This window comes from Streptopelia decaocto (genome assembly GCF_964273445.1).
Source record: "Streptopelia decaocto genome assembly, chromosome: 3".
NCBI classification, from domain to species: Eukaryota; Metazoa; Chordata; class Aves; order Columbiformes; family Columbidae; genus Streptopelia; species Streptopelia decaocto.
Window position 1 is genome coordinate 57,973,489 of NC_138656.1, and position 17,916 is coordinate 57,991,404.

Sequence of the window (17,916 nt, forward strand, 5' to 3'; positions counted from 1 at the left end):
AGGACACTCAAGGCTCACCTAAATAACATGCTAAAGAACATCTATTAGTGAGACGTGGTGAATTACTACATTTTTAGAAGTCCTAGAGGGGCTGGCCGAAGAGATTTCTGACCTATGGATCTTTGTATGTGTTGTCACTGTGGTGATGTTTCAGGAGACAGAGAAATGTGTTAGTGTGGGGCCCATACTCAGGCAACAAATGGCATACCACAGGTAGCTGCGGTCTGGGTAGCCTGACATCAGTTATAAGCAGGAGAAATGTGGTCATCAGCTAATACATGGCTAATAGAGAGAAGAATACAATTAATGCTAGTCTTCATCTTTTTTGTAGAAAATAGGCATTGGTAAACAGGTATTTTCCTTCCTGATTTTATAGCGTTACATATTAAATTGCCAGAGGTACGGCTTGAGCATAAAATAGACTTCTGCTAGGTACTTGATTTAGTAAGAGAGAAAGAAGTGAGGACAACACCAAATTAATAAAGCACAAACAGATGAAGAACTAACTTAAAAGAAAATCAGCTGTCCAAGGAACACCAGCACTTAATGAGGATGCTTCTGTTGGGGAGCTGTGGGGAAGCTCTTCACTGTTTTCATCAGCAATCTGGAAGTGTTATTTCAAACAGTTTTAAAAGACTTAAATAAATATCCATCAGCAGCATTTTTAGATGGAATAAATATTACCCGAGTGATAATGAGGACAGGGCAGTCAGAGAGTTATCTGGATTATTTAATAAACTCAGTTCTTTCAAACAATTAAGTTTTAATAGGGTCAAAAGAAGAAAAAATGTCAGACTTGCAGGACAGAACAACACAGCCTACCAGGGGCAAGGAAGGCATGTTAGAAAGCTGCTCCTTGTAGGGGCTCAGAGAAATTCAACACGAGTTCTGGGTGAGCTAGGGCTGGTACAGAAGTAAGCTGATATTCACATATGGATGTGCAAATAGGAAAGGGGTAGGTAGACATACCATTACATCATTGCACTTTTTATCAGAGGAAAAGTGCTGCCTCATGTCCAGTGGTGTCATTTACCCCTTAAAAAACAAAACTGAATGACGGGAGACAGCTCAAAAGAGATCCACAAGATGGAAAGTGAAATAAAGTGCCCTCCAACAAAAGCCTTGGCTGGTGCAGATGTGCTCAGGAAAGACTGGCATGTTGCATTTTAACCTAAAAGTGCCTTTGTGAGGAGAAAATAGCATTGCAGCACTCCTGGAAGTCCAGACACTGAAAGCAAAGCTCTTTGCCTGACACCTCCAAATTCAGAGCCCGTACAAAGCACAGAGTTGTAGACAAGTGAGTGGGGTGAGTACAGGGGCACCAGGTTGAATTACGCAATGAGAGCTAAGTGGAAGGTAGGTGATCTAATGATCCCTTCTTCCACCCAATAAATGGCTTTTGGAAGGGTGGCTTGTTAAACAACCAACTCCTGTCACTGTCACTGATTTCTCCAGAGAGCGGTTGGGGGTTTTTTGGTGTTGTTTTTTGGTTTGGGGTTTGTTTTTTTTTTTTTGTGTTTGGGATTTTTTTTTTTTTTTTTTGCAATGACTTCCCACATTTGTTTTTCTTACCTGGAAAAATGATTTTAAAGAGTTTTGTTTTGAGAAACTCGAGTTACCTCTTTAGAGTCATTTATAAACAGGAACATGTTCCTGTAAACAGGAACGGGTTCCTGTCTGCCTCCAGTGAATCTCATTAATTTTATCAAAGGAATTTGTGTTCCCCCTGCTACTTAAGAGGCCAGTTTACAATGCAAAAGTACATATCATCTGCCTGCAACAGTTTCTGTGAAGGTAATAAACTCCTCAAGGTCTATAAAGCCAATAAAATGGGCATAGTTATCACATCCTCCAGTGCAGGTGAACTAGGTGACAATTTCTTCTGCTTTGGTGGTTGCTGTTGGATTTTTTGGTGGGTTTTTTCTTTTTAATAAATTAACTGATGATGGTGACTTTCTTTTATACATTTTCTTTACAACCACCTCATTTTTAAGGGTCTTATCTTCATACCTCAGCAATGCTTAGAGGTATATTGCAGAATATGATACCTGCTTTAGAAAGCAGGGGGTGTCAACTCTAGTTTAGGGAAGATAAATGCTAATTTATAGCACTAACAGATTGTGGGCATCATATTACACAGAATAAGAAAAAGAAGCATCTTATTATAAAGGTTTGTCCAAAAGAGCTACTTGTAAACAATGAATAATTTACTTGAGTTAGAAAATTTAAAAGTCTTATTAAGGAGATTTTTATTCATGACAGACAAGATAATGGGAGCATCCAGTACTATCACCATAGAGTCTTTATTCAGGTTTTGTACAGCGGGCAAAAAGAGTTTCTCTTGATCCTGAAGAAAGAATACTTAGTTGAATACATAAAATAGTACTGGTCTATAAAACAGTTCTGTCTCTTTCTGCTTTATCTCCCACCTAAAGATGGAAAGGGTCAAGGCATATGTCTCAGATTACTCATAATAATCAATGATCATCAAATTAGGAAAAAAACCCACAACTACTTTTCTGCTTAGATCCTGCTTTTTAAGCCATTTGATTTAGGAATTCAGCTTGTGACTTGCCAGTGGGAGGGAATGAACCCTGAATCCTCAAGACTGTATGAAAAGCCATCTACCCATGTGACACATTTCTCCTATGTAGAGTTATATATGTATATGCAAATTCCTCCACACAGAAGGGATTGAAGCATCCTACTGACATCCCCATATAACACATACATTTAGTATTCAGTTTTACGGGGACTTGATAGAGACAGGGACAATTTGATAGAGATATTTTAATCTGTGCATTAAATTTCTTGCCTTGTTGGCAGATGACATTTAGGGCAGTTAAAAGTTTAAGGATACAATAATGTTTGATAACAACTGATTCTAGCAGAGATTTGAGATTGCAATTATGTAAATAAAATATATTTTTATTTGGTATAGTTTTTTTTTTTTTTTTAGGATTTAGATGACTTTATCTATGATGTGTTTGGATGTATACACCACTTTGCCTTTAAACAACTAATAGGATGAGACACAAATGGACTGCCTGACATTTTGTAGTTATTATAGTCTTCTAGGATTTCTGGAACTCTACAATTACTAGTAAAGCAAAAATGGCCTGAGGAGATAAAAGTGAGAATTTCAGGATTCAAATTTCCATGATCATTTTAGCCAGGACTAGTCTTGTACTGAAAGAAATGCTACAACAAGATGCTAAAACACGAGCATGTCTTTATCAGGTGGGGAGGCTGGGGCTCAGCTGATGAGTAGAACAGGTGCCAGTAGATCATGCCAGACTGTTCTGACACAACATCAGCATCAATGAGGTTCCTGGACCCAGCATCCCTGTTACATCTCAGTGCTAGTAGTACTATAATACTGTGGTTATCTGATTGCCTCATGCTGCATGCACAGTTCTTCCCTCTCATCCCAAATCATTATGCTTGGTCCTGCAGTGAATAATGTTACAGAGATACTCTGCTCTCCCTCAAGAAATGAAATCTTCCACTAAAAGAACTTCAGACATGTTTGTAAAACAAGAATATTGCATTTGCATAGATGTCTAGAAGGAGTTCTCTTTGTGGAAGAGAATATAAAACTTCAAAATTGTTCCCAAGGAAGAGCAAAATAATACAATAATCTATCTCATACAAAACCCAGCAAGCTCCTTCCCATCAATAAAGCTTCGAAGACAGCTGTATTTCAGTGTGTTTACTATACTGGGATGACTGATGGCAATAGATGACCTACAACATGTAGAATGCTGTTGCCCAGTCCTTTAGAGTTCTGTAGGCTCACATAAAGTACAGAAGTATTTTAGAAAAGTGAATTTGTATTATTCTTCCTTCTGTCACCAAGACTACCAACCTATAGCACTAAATATAACAGAAGTTACAGGAAGGACCACAACATTTAATCCCAGGGTTCATAATGCAGGACTGACAAATGCATTCAACCTTGTAATATGAAAAAAAAAAAAAAATTACCCAGGTGCTTATCAACGTAAACCAAGAGGATGGCACTGAGTCCAGAGCAGAAATGATCCAGACAGGTCATTTCTTGTGCAGTGCTCCCATCCCTCCACATCCCACAAACAACTCCTGTCAGTTTGCAGAGCTGCTGAAAGATGAGCAGCATCACGTCCTGCAGGCTGCAGAGCTGTGTGCTTCAGTGAACAAAGCAAAGGGGATGTGATATAGGCAAACATAAGCAAGAAGCTGTGTAATTTTTTTTAGTCATGGGTCACACTGAGTTTTGTAACAATGACATTGAATACGTACCTACTCATAGAGAACCTGCAGCTACAGAGATGAAGAGTTTAAGGAGGGCAGCACCAAAATCACTTTGCATAAGACTAGAACATCAGCTGTGGCTGAGCAAAAAGCTAATTCTGTTTTCCGGGAAACTGAATGCAGTTCTTAAACAGGCACTGTCAAAATAAAATCACAGGCTAGATTCATTAATTATACTGGGAGTTTGGGCCATTTCCTTTAAGTAACCGAGGACTTCTGTAGTAACCCTAGATTACCTCATTTGGAAATATTCTTAAATCTATTTGTACATCCTTTTTTATTTTTAATGGTTTAACAATGCTATGTCCTTGCCAGTGTCACCTCCTATTTCCAATGCACAAGCACAGCACAAAAAAAGGAATTGGATTTTCTTTTTTAAAAAAAAGAAGCTGTTATTTTTGTGAGGAATCATCACAAGTCTATGGCTCACCCTGCCCCCCCTCATAAAACCCACGGTAAATACTTTCTACACGGTAAAATGAAAGGCATCTATATAGAATAACTGAGAGAAGCTTCTGTAGTTCAGTCTCTCAATTTGGAAACCAGGGGTTCAAAGCCTTGCACCAGAGGTGTTAATATACAAATGAAGGCTATTCTGATTTGAACAAATAACAGACATTTCTCAGACAAGATTTGCTTGTTCAGATTAAGACTGCACTAGGAAATAGGTAGCAATACCCTTACCTGTGGAAGATCTAAAGGGCTCAGAGTTGTTTAAGTAGGCGATCCCAACTCCTCTTTTAAGTTCTTATTTGTCCTTCCCAGCTCTCTGCCACAACAGGTGCGAAAAGGGCCCAGCTGGGCAAACTCAGTCATGGCAATTTGGCACAGGCATGTTTTCTTTCTGCTCACAAATTATCTGCAAATAGGTTATGCTCTCACAAACGTGTTTGCTACTCTAAATTATTCACCATAACAGTTTGTAAGCAAATTTCAGACACTGGGAAGCAGGTAAACAATTCATGGCAACAGCAGTTCAATAATTTATTATCTAGGCTGTGTGCTTGGAGCCCTCAGCTATGGGCCTCTGTTTGTGCTCTCTGACTTGATGGTGCTCTCTCTATCTAGCGAGAACTTTTACAATAGCTGCATCAATGTGGTTTTAAATGGTTAGTGATGAATGCTTATAGATCTACTCCTGTGGTTTTATCACCTGATCTCTGACTTTTGTTGTACACTTTAACCTGTGTTACTCTTGCCTATATTAGCTGCTTGGCAAGTTGAACTAGAAAAGACTTCTACAGACTTGAATACTGCACGTATGTTGAAAAATGCCTGTTTTCATTTTAATAACAGTTTGCAGTTTCTTGTGGTACTGTCCTCACTGAGTTTTTAAAGGAATTTACATAATGCATATGGCTGAAAGACAGAAAATAGAAGGAAAATGGTCCCAACATATATATTTCAGGAGTCACAGAGAGCAGATCTCATGGAGAGCAATCTACTGTGTGTGCTCCTCAGCTTCAGAAACTGTCCTGCTCCCTCACTGCACTTTCTTCTAACTTATACACACCTTCTCCAACCCAGTTCTGTTCCAAAACATATTTCCAAAGTGTTTTCCTTCCTTAATGATCCTTAAAGGCAAATTTTAAAAGTTTATATCCCTCTGAGTTCTTTGACTTGTCTCCATCCCACATTTGTTGCTAATGTTTGTTTACTTTGCTTGGAGTCAGTTCCCTTCCTTCGCTTTGGCAAGCCTGGCCTATGCAGGAACCTTTATTTTCTCACAGACCCAGAGTATTTTAATAGTTATTTGAGGCATTATGGCTTTCACATCTACTGTTTTAAAAGTTATCATCTACCTAAAGACTTATGACATAAGTAGCAGAAGTGGTATAATCCAAGTTTTAGAGAACTTCTTGTTACCTTATGAAAGGTAAGCAAATGAAAGAATAAGACTGATTACTCAGACCTTTCTGACACTGACAGTGTTGGGCTTTTTGAATTTGATTGTACTGAAAATGTATATGCTATAAGAAACGTGTTTTCTTCAGGGCAAAGATCTTGTCTTCTTTTAAGAAGAGTTAAGCACTGTGCAGTTAATACTGGAAAAGCTACCTGCTGTCTTTGTTTAAAGCACAACGGGAAGTGACATACTGGGTCACATTGTATCCCTAACCCTAGATCAGATATGCCTGAAAAAAGCTGAAGAACCTCACGGTGGATAGCATGACATACTATGCAAAGTCTATAAGGTCCCCAATACTTAATAATTTAAATGCTACAGTCCTGGTTTAAATTTGAAACTATAAAATATTTTTAAAGTCTTTTACATTAAAAAAAAAAAAAATTAATAGTGAGAACTCTTGATATTAATGTTGTTCATATGTGATCATCTCCTTTGTGCCTCGTACTGACTCCTTGACCCCAGCACCTCCTGTTGCATTGTGTTTCGCTGTGCCGTGGCAGTGCTGTGACAGTACAGGACAGCACTTCCTTTCCAAGCAGAAAATAACCATCAGAAATTTTCCAACCAAGCATGTGTTTGTCACCAGATATCAATTTTGTCCAGGGTTCCAGATTTATGATGAAAGACAAAAAGGACTACACTAAAAATTATAAATAGCATTCTGCCTGTCCTAGTTCAAGCCACTGGGGAAGAAGAAAGCGATGGCGTAAAAACGGCATGCCGGAGCGTAGAGTTCCTCAAGAGTCAGGTTTCTGCCAGGTTCTCAAACGCTTTAGCGGCTGCAGGTCCGTATCAGTAGTTACAATAAACAGAGTGAACTGGCCCCTTCACTGATACAAGCTGGCACGTCCCCAGCAGAGAAAATGAAGTAGTGCAGCTAAAAGCAGCTGCAGGTCTGTTCTTGCTGCAGCACACCACTTGTTCTCCCCCACCTTTTTTCTCAAGGCCTGCTAAGCCTCTCATGGTGTTCATCATAGCAATGGTCATCGTACTGGGCCCCCCTAATTCATCGTTTCAAGGAAAGGCTCCTACCAGCTGGACCTGCTTCCCTGAGGCATTTTTGCTCTCTCCTATCTGGGCTAAATGGCAGCCTCTGGGTGCCTCCTGGCTGCTGCTGCTGCAAAGCCCAATTATTCGGGAGAAGTTCTGTGGTCTCCAGCCTGTACAGTAGTGTCTCCTCGCTTCAGAGAAGTCAGCCATGGTATTTGCCCAGCTGCACTAACCATTTTCCTTAGGAAAACAGAGTTTTTTGCTCTTCAGGGCATGTGTGGTGGTTGCTGGCTGCGGCTTTCCCTCTATGGCTCCAAGCTCCTTAATGAATCACTGCTTTTTGGCACCAAAGCAAAATAAACACATCATTTTGGATGCCTTTGCCAAATGTACATACACTTAGAGCAGGTTTTGAATGATAGAAAGTGAAAGGTTTAATGAAATGTGCAGACTGTGGAGCTACAAGTTGCAAAAAAAGCCAGAAAATGTGAATCTGAAGGTCACAACAGTCCTGTTAGCCCAGTAGTTGTTCACATTTTGTGTACTTTCTAGAACACATGGAGGAAGATTACTTCTAGTGTATCAGCTACAGCGCTCACCAGGAAAAAACAGTAATAGAAAGCAGGATAGAGGTGCAGCACCACTCATTAGCACGGCCATTAGATGCCTATCTTTTCTCTTCTGCTTATTAACTAATTCAGTGTAACTACACATAGCACTGCAGATTTTTACACTGATGCTTCCTAGCCTGTGTAAAGGGGGAAAGACATCAACAAAAATTTGGCAGGCATCCTAAATGAAGTTTCTCAGTTGCTTGAGCCAGTCATTTGTGTGTACCCTGTCATGCACTTTGGCCCTTTCAAAGTGCCTGAGCCTGTTCATGACTTCAACACATCCATTTGCTCTTGCTGACTTGAGTGAGAAATGAGAAGTTTTGAAAGTGTTTGTCACAACTGTTCCTCTAGTTCCTCTCCATTCAATCAGATTTTAGAATGAATTTAAATGTATTGCTGGACTATAATTAGCTCTGAAGGATGAAAGACCACAAGGGACTTGCTCTTTCCTCTTTAAATGGGCAGCTGTAAAGACACTACCTTAAATGATATCCTGAATGCCAGCAAAGTTTGAAACCTGGACCCATGCCTGATTAACTGCCCAAAATTAAGATTAATGTCTGCCTTTGGCAAATCAATGTCATTCCCCATGAAGCTGGTTTACTACAGAAATTTGTAGACCAAAATACAAGTTTCAGCCTTCAGTTTTATTTCCCCCACATTTCTACTGCTATGAAAATGTGGACCTTTTTTATACCCTACTGGGAAAATGCATTTTTTCCACTCTTCCATGACTCAAAAACATCTGAAAGATTCTTCTTCCAAGCTTAAGAAAAAGAGGTGGAGGGAAATTTCACCTTTTGACAAAGCTACAGCATGGAAATTTTTGACTCAAAAGAGGATTTTCAAAATAAAATCAAATATAAGAAGCATGTGAAAACAAGGGGTTATAGTGGAAACTATTTTCATAGCGAGCTCTAAAGTAAGCACTGCTGTTCCAGAGACACATGGTACTGATGCAAACATTGGTTTGAGGCCAAAACCCCTAGCATGCTAGTGGAATCCGGAAGCACTACAATATTAAATACACCTCAAAATATATGTCAGATATCTCCATGTTTCTGTTCCACTTACTCTGCACAGCATGACAGTATGCGCTTAATTCATCAGTGTCTGCAGAATAACAGAATAAGGGGCTGGTGGTGAAGGTGCTCTCCTTTTCTTGGGCTGGGCTCTTTCCTGCACCACACGCTCCCTAAATGGTCTTCTGCAAGATGGGGCTTATTATTCCCATTTCGCAAATATTGAGCCAATATCCACTTTCCATCTGCAGTACTTATGCAGCATCTATTACTACAGTGCATGAGCACCCTCATTGGTGTTAGGGATGCGTTATAGTCCCCAAGGTAGGATTTCCACATTTCATCTGGAGTGATAGGGGGAGGGAGGGTACAACAGAAGAGGTGAGGGTGTCCTGCTCAGCTGCCCCCTCCTTGTTGGCAGACTCTTCCTGCTGTCTTCAGTCTGCTCCTTCCAGTTGCTCCAGGGCAGGTGGTGTGGCCCTGGGCAGTTTTCTCCTACTGCTTTCATAGACAACCCCGTTTTTGCACCTACTGTGATTACGGCTATGGTGCTTGGCCTGCACCTTTGCTGATTCATTAGAAAAGCCCACAGCCAATTAAAATTGTCCTAATCAAGGGTGTAAAATGAACCTTCTGCTTCCGTGCAGCCTGTTTTTTCTGTGGATTTGTGGCTCTTGCTCACAGTTCTTGCCTCGCAATAAAATGCAATCACCAATTGAAAGGTTCTCCAGGAGGGGGGCTGGTGGAGCATCCCCCTCTGCCACTTGAAATTCTCCAGAGGTTTAACAGGGTAGCAACATCCTCTCCTGGCCAGCCCTGTGGGTGTCTGGCTGGCTGCAGATGCACACGAGCACTTGCAGAGCACTGGCTCAGGCTGGTTCTCCTCTGCTGGCTCTGGTGCCAGCTCCTCACGGGGCTCAAGAACGGTCATTAGAGGCCAATGTACTAGAGCACTTGTCATACAAGCCCATTTCCTTGGGGAAGGCAGACCAAAACCTTCAGCTTCGTGCTTCAAGCATGTGCACGGCTGCACCTGCCTGCTGGCTCAAGGACTCTGGCTCACCCAGAAATGATTGGCTGCTCCCCACCTCTCTGAGGGGATGGAGGGTGGCTCCTCCCTGAGTCACCAGGGAGTGGGGATGTGGGGATAGAAGAGATAAAGTCACCCCCTGGATCTCTGTGCACTGGGCCCTCCAGCTTTTTCCTCCTCAGAAATGTATGGTGGGGGTGGTGTGGCACAGATCTGCCTTGCAGTGCTCACCCAAGCTGCAGCTCCTCATGCGGGCCAACGGGTCAAAGGGGTGGTGTCATCTCCGAGTTTCAAAAATAGCAGACGTGGGCTAGCAAGGGGGGCTGGCAAAGCATGAAAGCTGCTCTGCCAGGGAGCAGCAGCCAGCCATGGGGGTCACACAGCCTCACTGGATGTTGACTCTGGCGGTTGGGTTCTGCGGTTTAGACATAATGTCAAAAAGGTGTGAATGGTTCAAAGGTACAAGTAGATCCAATTTCATGCTTATATGCACGCCAGCCACCTCCCTCCCCAGCAGATGTTTGGGGGTTTTGTTTTGAACCTTCAGAATCAGCTACTGCCTTTCGTTCTCCCATCTGGATGTAGATTTCTTTTTAATAGGTTTTACATACCATTTTTTTCTAAAGCCATCCTTGATGTTGGGAAACATACCATCCCTGTTTAACTTCCATATGACCAAGGGTATTGCTGTGGCTGGGGAGGGTAACAAAGGGTCGGGTTTTGCACCCTTGCCAGCATCCTCTAGGGAAATTCTGATCTAGTAACCTACTAACATCCCCTTGGAGAAGACTGCTTTTAATGAGGCAGAAAGCCTGGTGAGCTTTGCCTCAAGCTCCTCCCATATGTATGGCATTTGGTCTCTATGTGGCGATTATTTGAAACAACTGTCAATCTGTGGCTCTCATTTTGCTTTTTAAATTCTTGTCCACGTTTGGTTTGCTTGCTGGTGGCCAGGGGAACCAGTGTGCTTTAATCATGCTAGTCCTGGGGATTTTTTCGTGTTGATCCAGATCGTGTTTAGCTCAGTTTCATTCAGTTACAAAACTCACATAAGGAAACTAAACCAATTACATGAACTAAAGCAGGAATGCCATATGTTTTGTTTTGTTTTGTTTTTTTGTGAAAAGTGCTTTTACAAAGACTAAAAATCAATATTACACCTTATTCTAACTACCTGCTTAATACAGCAGGTCATTAATGCAGCACATTTAGTTAGTTAAAGTGAACAGATTTCATTACATTAAAATTCAGCAGCATTAAAGCCAGATGGGCTGCAGGGAGGGGAAGAATGCAGAGACTTTTAAAGCTAATGTAAATGTAATATTATTGTTTTCAGCTACAATCCAATTAAATTGGGCTGACAGAAGCTTTCACAGAAATGCTCAGGAAGATAACTTGTTTGTATGGAAAATCCATTTAAAAGAAACAGTACATCAGATACTTTTGTGGTTCTGTGTCTCACTGAATTACATTCCTGTATAGAAGTTACAAAGTTGTTCTGGGAGAGCCAGTAATAAGACCTTTACTGGTATGGTACTTAAAGGGAGAAAAATGACTTAATTTTACAGTGTTTGTAGTAAGTACTTGAGTGTAAAACAAACAAAAAAAAAAACAACAGAACCAAGAAGAGCCCTTCCCAAAGGTAGAAAATACACATTTCCAAACCCACGACCTTTTTCTTGCTGCCTCCTCTCCAGTCTCCAACACCATCAGGAGCCAGGCTGCAACACCAAGGACCCTCTAAAACCCTGGGTTGGTGCATGGAGAAGCCCCATGCCATGCAGGAGTGCCTGCACAGATAATGCAAATAGCACACACTGGGCTCTCTGGCTGCAGCACAGATAGCTTTGGTTATGGGGTATGATCCACAAAATCCAGTCTGGCATTATGCTCCAGCTTTTTCTGTGAAGTCACTTAGAGAACTGTGCTGTCTAGGGTAGGGCCTTCCTGTCTCTGGGGTATATAAATGATGGCCTTCTTATTTGATAGGTCTTAATGGTGTTAAGAAGAGAAGAAAAAGATACCCTACATAAGACACCCAAACCCACTCTATTTCTTTTTTTAAACAGTTGCCTCTTCCAGAAAAGCTGAGACAGTTCCTTGCATGTTAGCTGTGTACCACAGTTAATAGTTGTTTTCTCCCAAGAGTAAGCAAAAGTCTATATAAAGTCTCACCTACACACATGATGTATCAGGAGGGGGAGGTGGTCCTAAGCACTCTCAAGTGCAGATCCCACTCAAACTCCTAAAATACAACACAAGATGTCAGAGTCTTCATTTTCCTATTAACTGCACAGTAAATATGAAACACAACCTTTATTCACACATGGTGAGAAAACCCAGTGCTTGTAAATTTATGAATGTAGCTGACAGTCATTAAGTGCATTATGTGGAGGTCAGGCTGATGGTCCTTTCTTTGTTTATTCCTCTTATTTAATGATCCATTGCTGGAGATGTGCCGAAAACATTCAGAATGTTTTACAATGTATTAATGCATTTGAGAAGTGTGTTCTGTGCTTTTCATCCCCATTATCCTGACATGCTGAACATAAATCAGAGTGCAGTATGCAGAATTAGCATTTGAGGAAAGCAGAATGGCGCCTTTTGTTGTTTTTTTTTTTTTTTTTTAATGTATACAAAGATAATACTTGTTCCTGTCTAAAGTAGCCATTAAGAGAGATCGCCTTTTGGTGAAGGGACAAAACAAGACCACCTTCATTTGGCACAGCTGAATTCCACAAAAGCCAAGTGTCTCAGCATGGGATATTACACCTGGATCCAGGTAGACTTCCATTCAATACAAGACAGAGTGTGATTAAAATCAAAATGCATTGTCAGGGATCAGATCCCTGCAGCTCAAGGTAGTCAAAGTTAATTTTTTCAAAGGTACAGAGAGTTAATCCTTGCTCAGCACTCTACTAACTCTACTAACTCCTGGCCTTATGAAGCAGATCATACAGACAAGGGCTGTATCAGTTTAAAGAAAAACATTTGTAAAGTGAATGTATGTAGACTCATAGAATCATTTAGGTTGGAAAAGACCTTTAAAATCATCAGGTCCAACTGCTAACTTAGCACCGCCAAGTCCACAACTAAACCATGTCTCTAAGCACCATATCAACACATCTTCTAAATACCTCCAGGGATGGTGACTCAACCACTTCCCTGGGCAGCCTGTTCCAATACTTGACAACAATTTCAGTGAAGAAACTTTTCTTAATATTAAATCTAAACTTCCCCCCGGGCACAGCTTGAGGCCATTTCCTCTCACCCTGTCACTTGCATACTTGGGAAAAGAGACCAACACCCGTCATGCTACAACCTCCTTTCAGGTAGTTGTAGACATCAATAAGGTCTCCCCTCAGCCTCCTTTCCTCAAGACTAAACAACCCCAGTTCCCTCAGCTATTCCTCATAAGACTTGTGCTCCAGACTCCCACCAGCTTTGCCCTTCTCTGCACTCTCTCCAGCACCTCAATGTTTTTCTTGTAGTGAGGGGCCCAAAACTGAACACAGGATTCAAGGTGAGGCCTTGTCAGCACTGAGTACAGTGGTGCAACCACTTCTCTAGTCCCGCTGGCCACACTACTTCTGATAAAAGCCAGGATGCTGTTGGCCTTCTTGGCCACTGTGCGCACTGCTGGCTCATGTTCAGCTCCTATTCATGCATACCTGTGTACAGATATGATAAACAGATACAAGTCAGTTGAGTGTTAACCCAGGTGAAAACGTACAAATTTTCTTGTCTGGCCAGCACCACTGAAAACTTTCTTGGTGCACAGATATTTGTGTTAAAATATCCTTTTAATCCTAGAAGTTTTTAGAAGTCTGAATAGGAGTTCCAGCAGGGACCTAATGCAGTTCAAATCCATGGAGTGGAAGAGGTGCAGAAAGGAAGACATATCAAAGAGACCTGTCTAACTATCTAATAGAAAGAAAATTAAACATCTGAATTTTAAGGTATTCTGTTATTAAATAACTAGGTGAAAAATTATGGTGCAGACAGCCTATACAAATCTGGAATTTTCTTATCATATGATAAATATTAAGTGATCTTATAAATAATTTTCCCCTTCAAGTTGGCTAAGCTGATATAAGGTATCTGGATTCACAATTCATGCAAGGAATTTTTTGTTTGTATAAGTTGTCTAGTACCATTGTTTAACTAATGGACCACAACACTGTATTAAGAAAAACACATTGCTTTCGAGAAGTTATTTTAGGCTGGTCTATTAATTTTTACATTGAACATAATTTGTCTGACTGCAAACACTTCCAAGTGCCATGACATTATGTACTTCCCAGGTTAATGCTCACTAAAAGCTGAGCCAGTCACAAAAGAAAACCCAGAATATGAGGAACGCGACCTTTTTCATAGACAGAACACTTATGTGTGTATGACATTAGTCTGTTGCTAATAGCCTGGTACTGAACTGCCAAAATGAGTTCTCATTTAGCTCCTCTTTGATGCCATTCCACTGAAGTCACTAAAATGTATTTCAGTGACAATTAGTTTTATACGTAATGTATTACAAACTTGCTGATGCAGTAAATTACTGGAATACTTCAGCACGTGTGCAGTGATGTGGCCATGTAGGAGCTCCAGGTCTCCCTGTTTTCCCTGGTGAGGTACTTGATCAGCGTTTGTGCCAGCTCACATACCACATGAGGCCTTGGGCTGTGTATTTTTCACATACACGAGAAATCCTATCCACGTTATAATTGCAATCAAGCCTTTATGAAAACTCTACTACCAGGATCAGACTATGCCCTTTTAGAGAAGAAATTTATGTATATAATTGCCAAATCATAAAATAGCTGAAAAGAAAATAAGCATCATCTGTCCTCAAGTATAAAATAAATTTCTTCCAGGAAGTTCCCAAGTTTTGAGAGTTACAGCCAAATTCCCTGTGCTCAGTCCTACCCAATTTGCCTTCTTGTGCATTTTTGATCAGCCCTTAAAAAGCTGACATGTTTTATTACATTAGAATTCAATCTAAGAAACCTGAACACATGTTCATGCTTCACTGCTCACTGGTTATTAGGATAATCTGCAGGAAACAACATAACAATAGGGCATTGTTTGTGAATGTGAGCAAAAGGTTATAGCAACAGCCTGTACCCAGACCTGACTTCTTGACTCCTGTTCCCTTTGCAGTGAAGAAAGCACATGTTGCGTGTAGTATTTACATTATAGTCAAAGTATTTTCTGCCATTTATTGCAGGCCAGAAGAGAATAAGGCATAGGAGAAGCACATTTATCCTGAAAACACCATGTAGCTGGAACACTGTACTTGATGGAAGGTGACAAGCTACAGTGTAAAGCAAATCTCAGGCTCCCCATCATTGCAGCATTTGAACACCTCGTCGTGCCCAGCAAACAGATCTGCTACTGGCATAATGTACGGGGTAACAGGAGAGCCGTATGAGAAATTATTTCCTTCTACGGAAATGTGGTTAGATCCACAAATGCTCAGTTCCACAGTCTTTATCCCCTTCCTTCATTGCTGCCCAACGACACAGGCACCAGAATTACTTCAGTACAAGTACACTGAAGCTTTCATCCTCGGTACCTAAAAGTCCAGTTAGGGGTACCACCACAGCTGTCTGCACTGTAGCAATGCCCCATTCACACACTGTTGGATAAATGGTGTCCAGTCCCTTTTAAAGAGTCCTAGAGAGGAGCCTGAAGAGACTGCTTTTTGAGGAGCCTGTGCCTTTCCAAGTGATACTGGGCTGTCAAAAAAATGCATGTCTGGGAAAAAAAGCTTGTCCTGACTTAATTGGTTCTGGCTTACCACCATCAGTCCCACTTGGTAGTACTTACCACATAAAAGAAGCATGAGTTAATGCATTGTACAGGAACCCTGGCTGGTGCTGACTCTGGTATGATGACAGAGAAATGAGCATCTTTCATTTAACTACATGTTCACTGAAAAACAGTATAATGGGAATTATTTCAACAAGGTTTTCTCCTACTGAGGAGGCAGGGTAGCCAAGGCTCGCGTGTGTCAGCGTTGCCATACTGTAGTGTCTGACAGGCAGCAATTAAGGCAGATGCGGCTCCAGTGGAATCAGAGCCTTCATTAAAACTGGAAGGAAGAATTCTGAGCATCCTAGAGGCTTTTTAAAAACTGGGACCCCGGACTTTCAGTCTTTTTAGCAGTCTGTCTGCTTTAAGTTGGGCAATATTGATTTTCCCTGGTGGTAGTCAATAGTTATCTTCCTTTTTCTAATCTGAAATACATTCAGAATCACCCATTACCAGTATTTGTGTGTAATATATATATGCATCCATGTGTATATGTACATATATATATTACAGTTCCCAACAACGTACCTCTACAGATAGATATTTGTGATATTTAGCCACAATTGGGAATGAACAGGTCCAAACTAGCATTTTCCAGTAAGAAACAGTTTTCTTTGTAGGATTATTATAGTTAGAAAGCTGTAAAGGGATTTTAGGGTGAGGTGTGAAGGAGGTTCAGAATATTAAGAAATTTGCTTTCATCAGTCTTTCACAGTGACTCAGATTGCTTAGTTATTATACAAGGCTTTCCTGAATCCTCTCCAGATTTTTGTGTTTCAAGAAGATGTGGGACACCCAAGATTACCTAATATCCCCAAAGCAGTCACTCTGGTGCTCAAACCAGAGTAAGACAACATCTTTCAATGTTGCAAATACGTTTAAAGAGTACATTAGCTATCTGGGATAGAGCTCATCAGCTGAACATGTGCTTCCAGCATAATACTATTATTATGCAAGTACCTTTCAAAATCATTGCTTTTCAACACTGAACATCCCAATCTCTAACTATGACCTAATTAATTTTCCCCCAGATTATAAGGCCTTTCATTTGCCCACACTGAATGCATTGGTTTCTTGCCTAAAAATTGTTTTTTATGTTCTTGCTAGTCAGTGCTAGTAACACCATACAGCTTGTAGCAAATAACAAATTCGTGCTGGATACTTCCAAAATCATACCTGATGGGTGGCAACGATTCACATGACCATGAGCCAGCACTGTGCCCTTGTGGCCATGAAGCCAAATGGCATCCTGGGGTGTATTAGAAGGGGGGGTGGTTAGTAGGTCAAGAGAGGTTCTCCTGCCCATCTACTCTGCCCTGGTGAGACCACACCTGGAATAATGTGTCCAGTTCTGGGCCTCTCAGTTCAAGAAGGACGGGGAACTGCTGGAGAGAGTCCAGTGCAGGGCAACAAAGATGACTAAGGGAGTGGAGGATCTCCTTTGTGAGGAAAGGCTGAAGGAGCTGGGTCTCTTTAGCTTGGAGAAAAGGAGACTGAGGGGTGACCTTATTAATGTTTACAAATATATAAAAGGTGAGTGTCACGAGGATGGAGTCAGGCTCTTCTCAGTGACAACCAACGGTAGGACAAGGGGTAATGGGTTCAAACTAGAACACAGGAGGTTCCACTTAAATTTGAGAAAAAACTTCTTCTCAGTAAGGGTGACAGAGCACTGGAACAGGCTGCCCAGGGAGGTTGTGAAGTCTCCTACTCTGGAGACATTCAAAACCCACCTGGACACATTTCTGTGTAGCCTCATCTAAGTGTTGCTGCTCCAGCAGGGGGACTGGACTAGATGATCTTTTGAGGTCCCTTCCAATCCCTAATATTCTGTGATTCCCAAAATACACTTGTATTTTCAAGCCTAGCATTTAAGCACGGAATAATCAATTTGATACATAACATATTGATTTTGGATCATTTTAGGTTCTACACAGCAGAATCAAGCCAAACATCTTCTAATGCAACAAGACAGATGTATGAAATAATTCCCTCAAACCCGTTTTTCTTCCAACTCATGTTAATTGCAATTATTTGTATTCAGTCTCTCCTTTCTTCCTGGCTCAGTTGCTGTATCATCTGTCTGTGTTTTTGCCTGTGGCTGATGTCAGACTCCCCAGCTAATGACTACCCATCCACCTAATTTACTCCCTTAAAAAATTGTTACAACACAGATTAATAATAATTTCTTTAATATCATCCAGCTCTCTCATAAGGGAGGCCAAGGGGGTACATTGTGTGCACTAC

At 41.1% G+C, this 17,916-nt stretch overlaps 1 protein-coding gene across 2 annotated transcripts in view; it reads right to left on the reverse strand.

Annotated features, from left to right (window-relative positions):
• PHACTR2 (phosphatase and actin regulator 2) overlaps positions 1–17,916 on the reverse strand; it is a 139,216-nt gene that overhangs the window by 79,840 nt on the left and 41,460 nt on the right. The window lies entirely within an intron of this gene.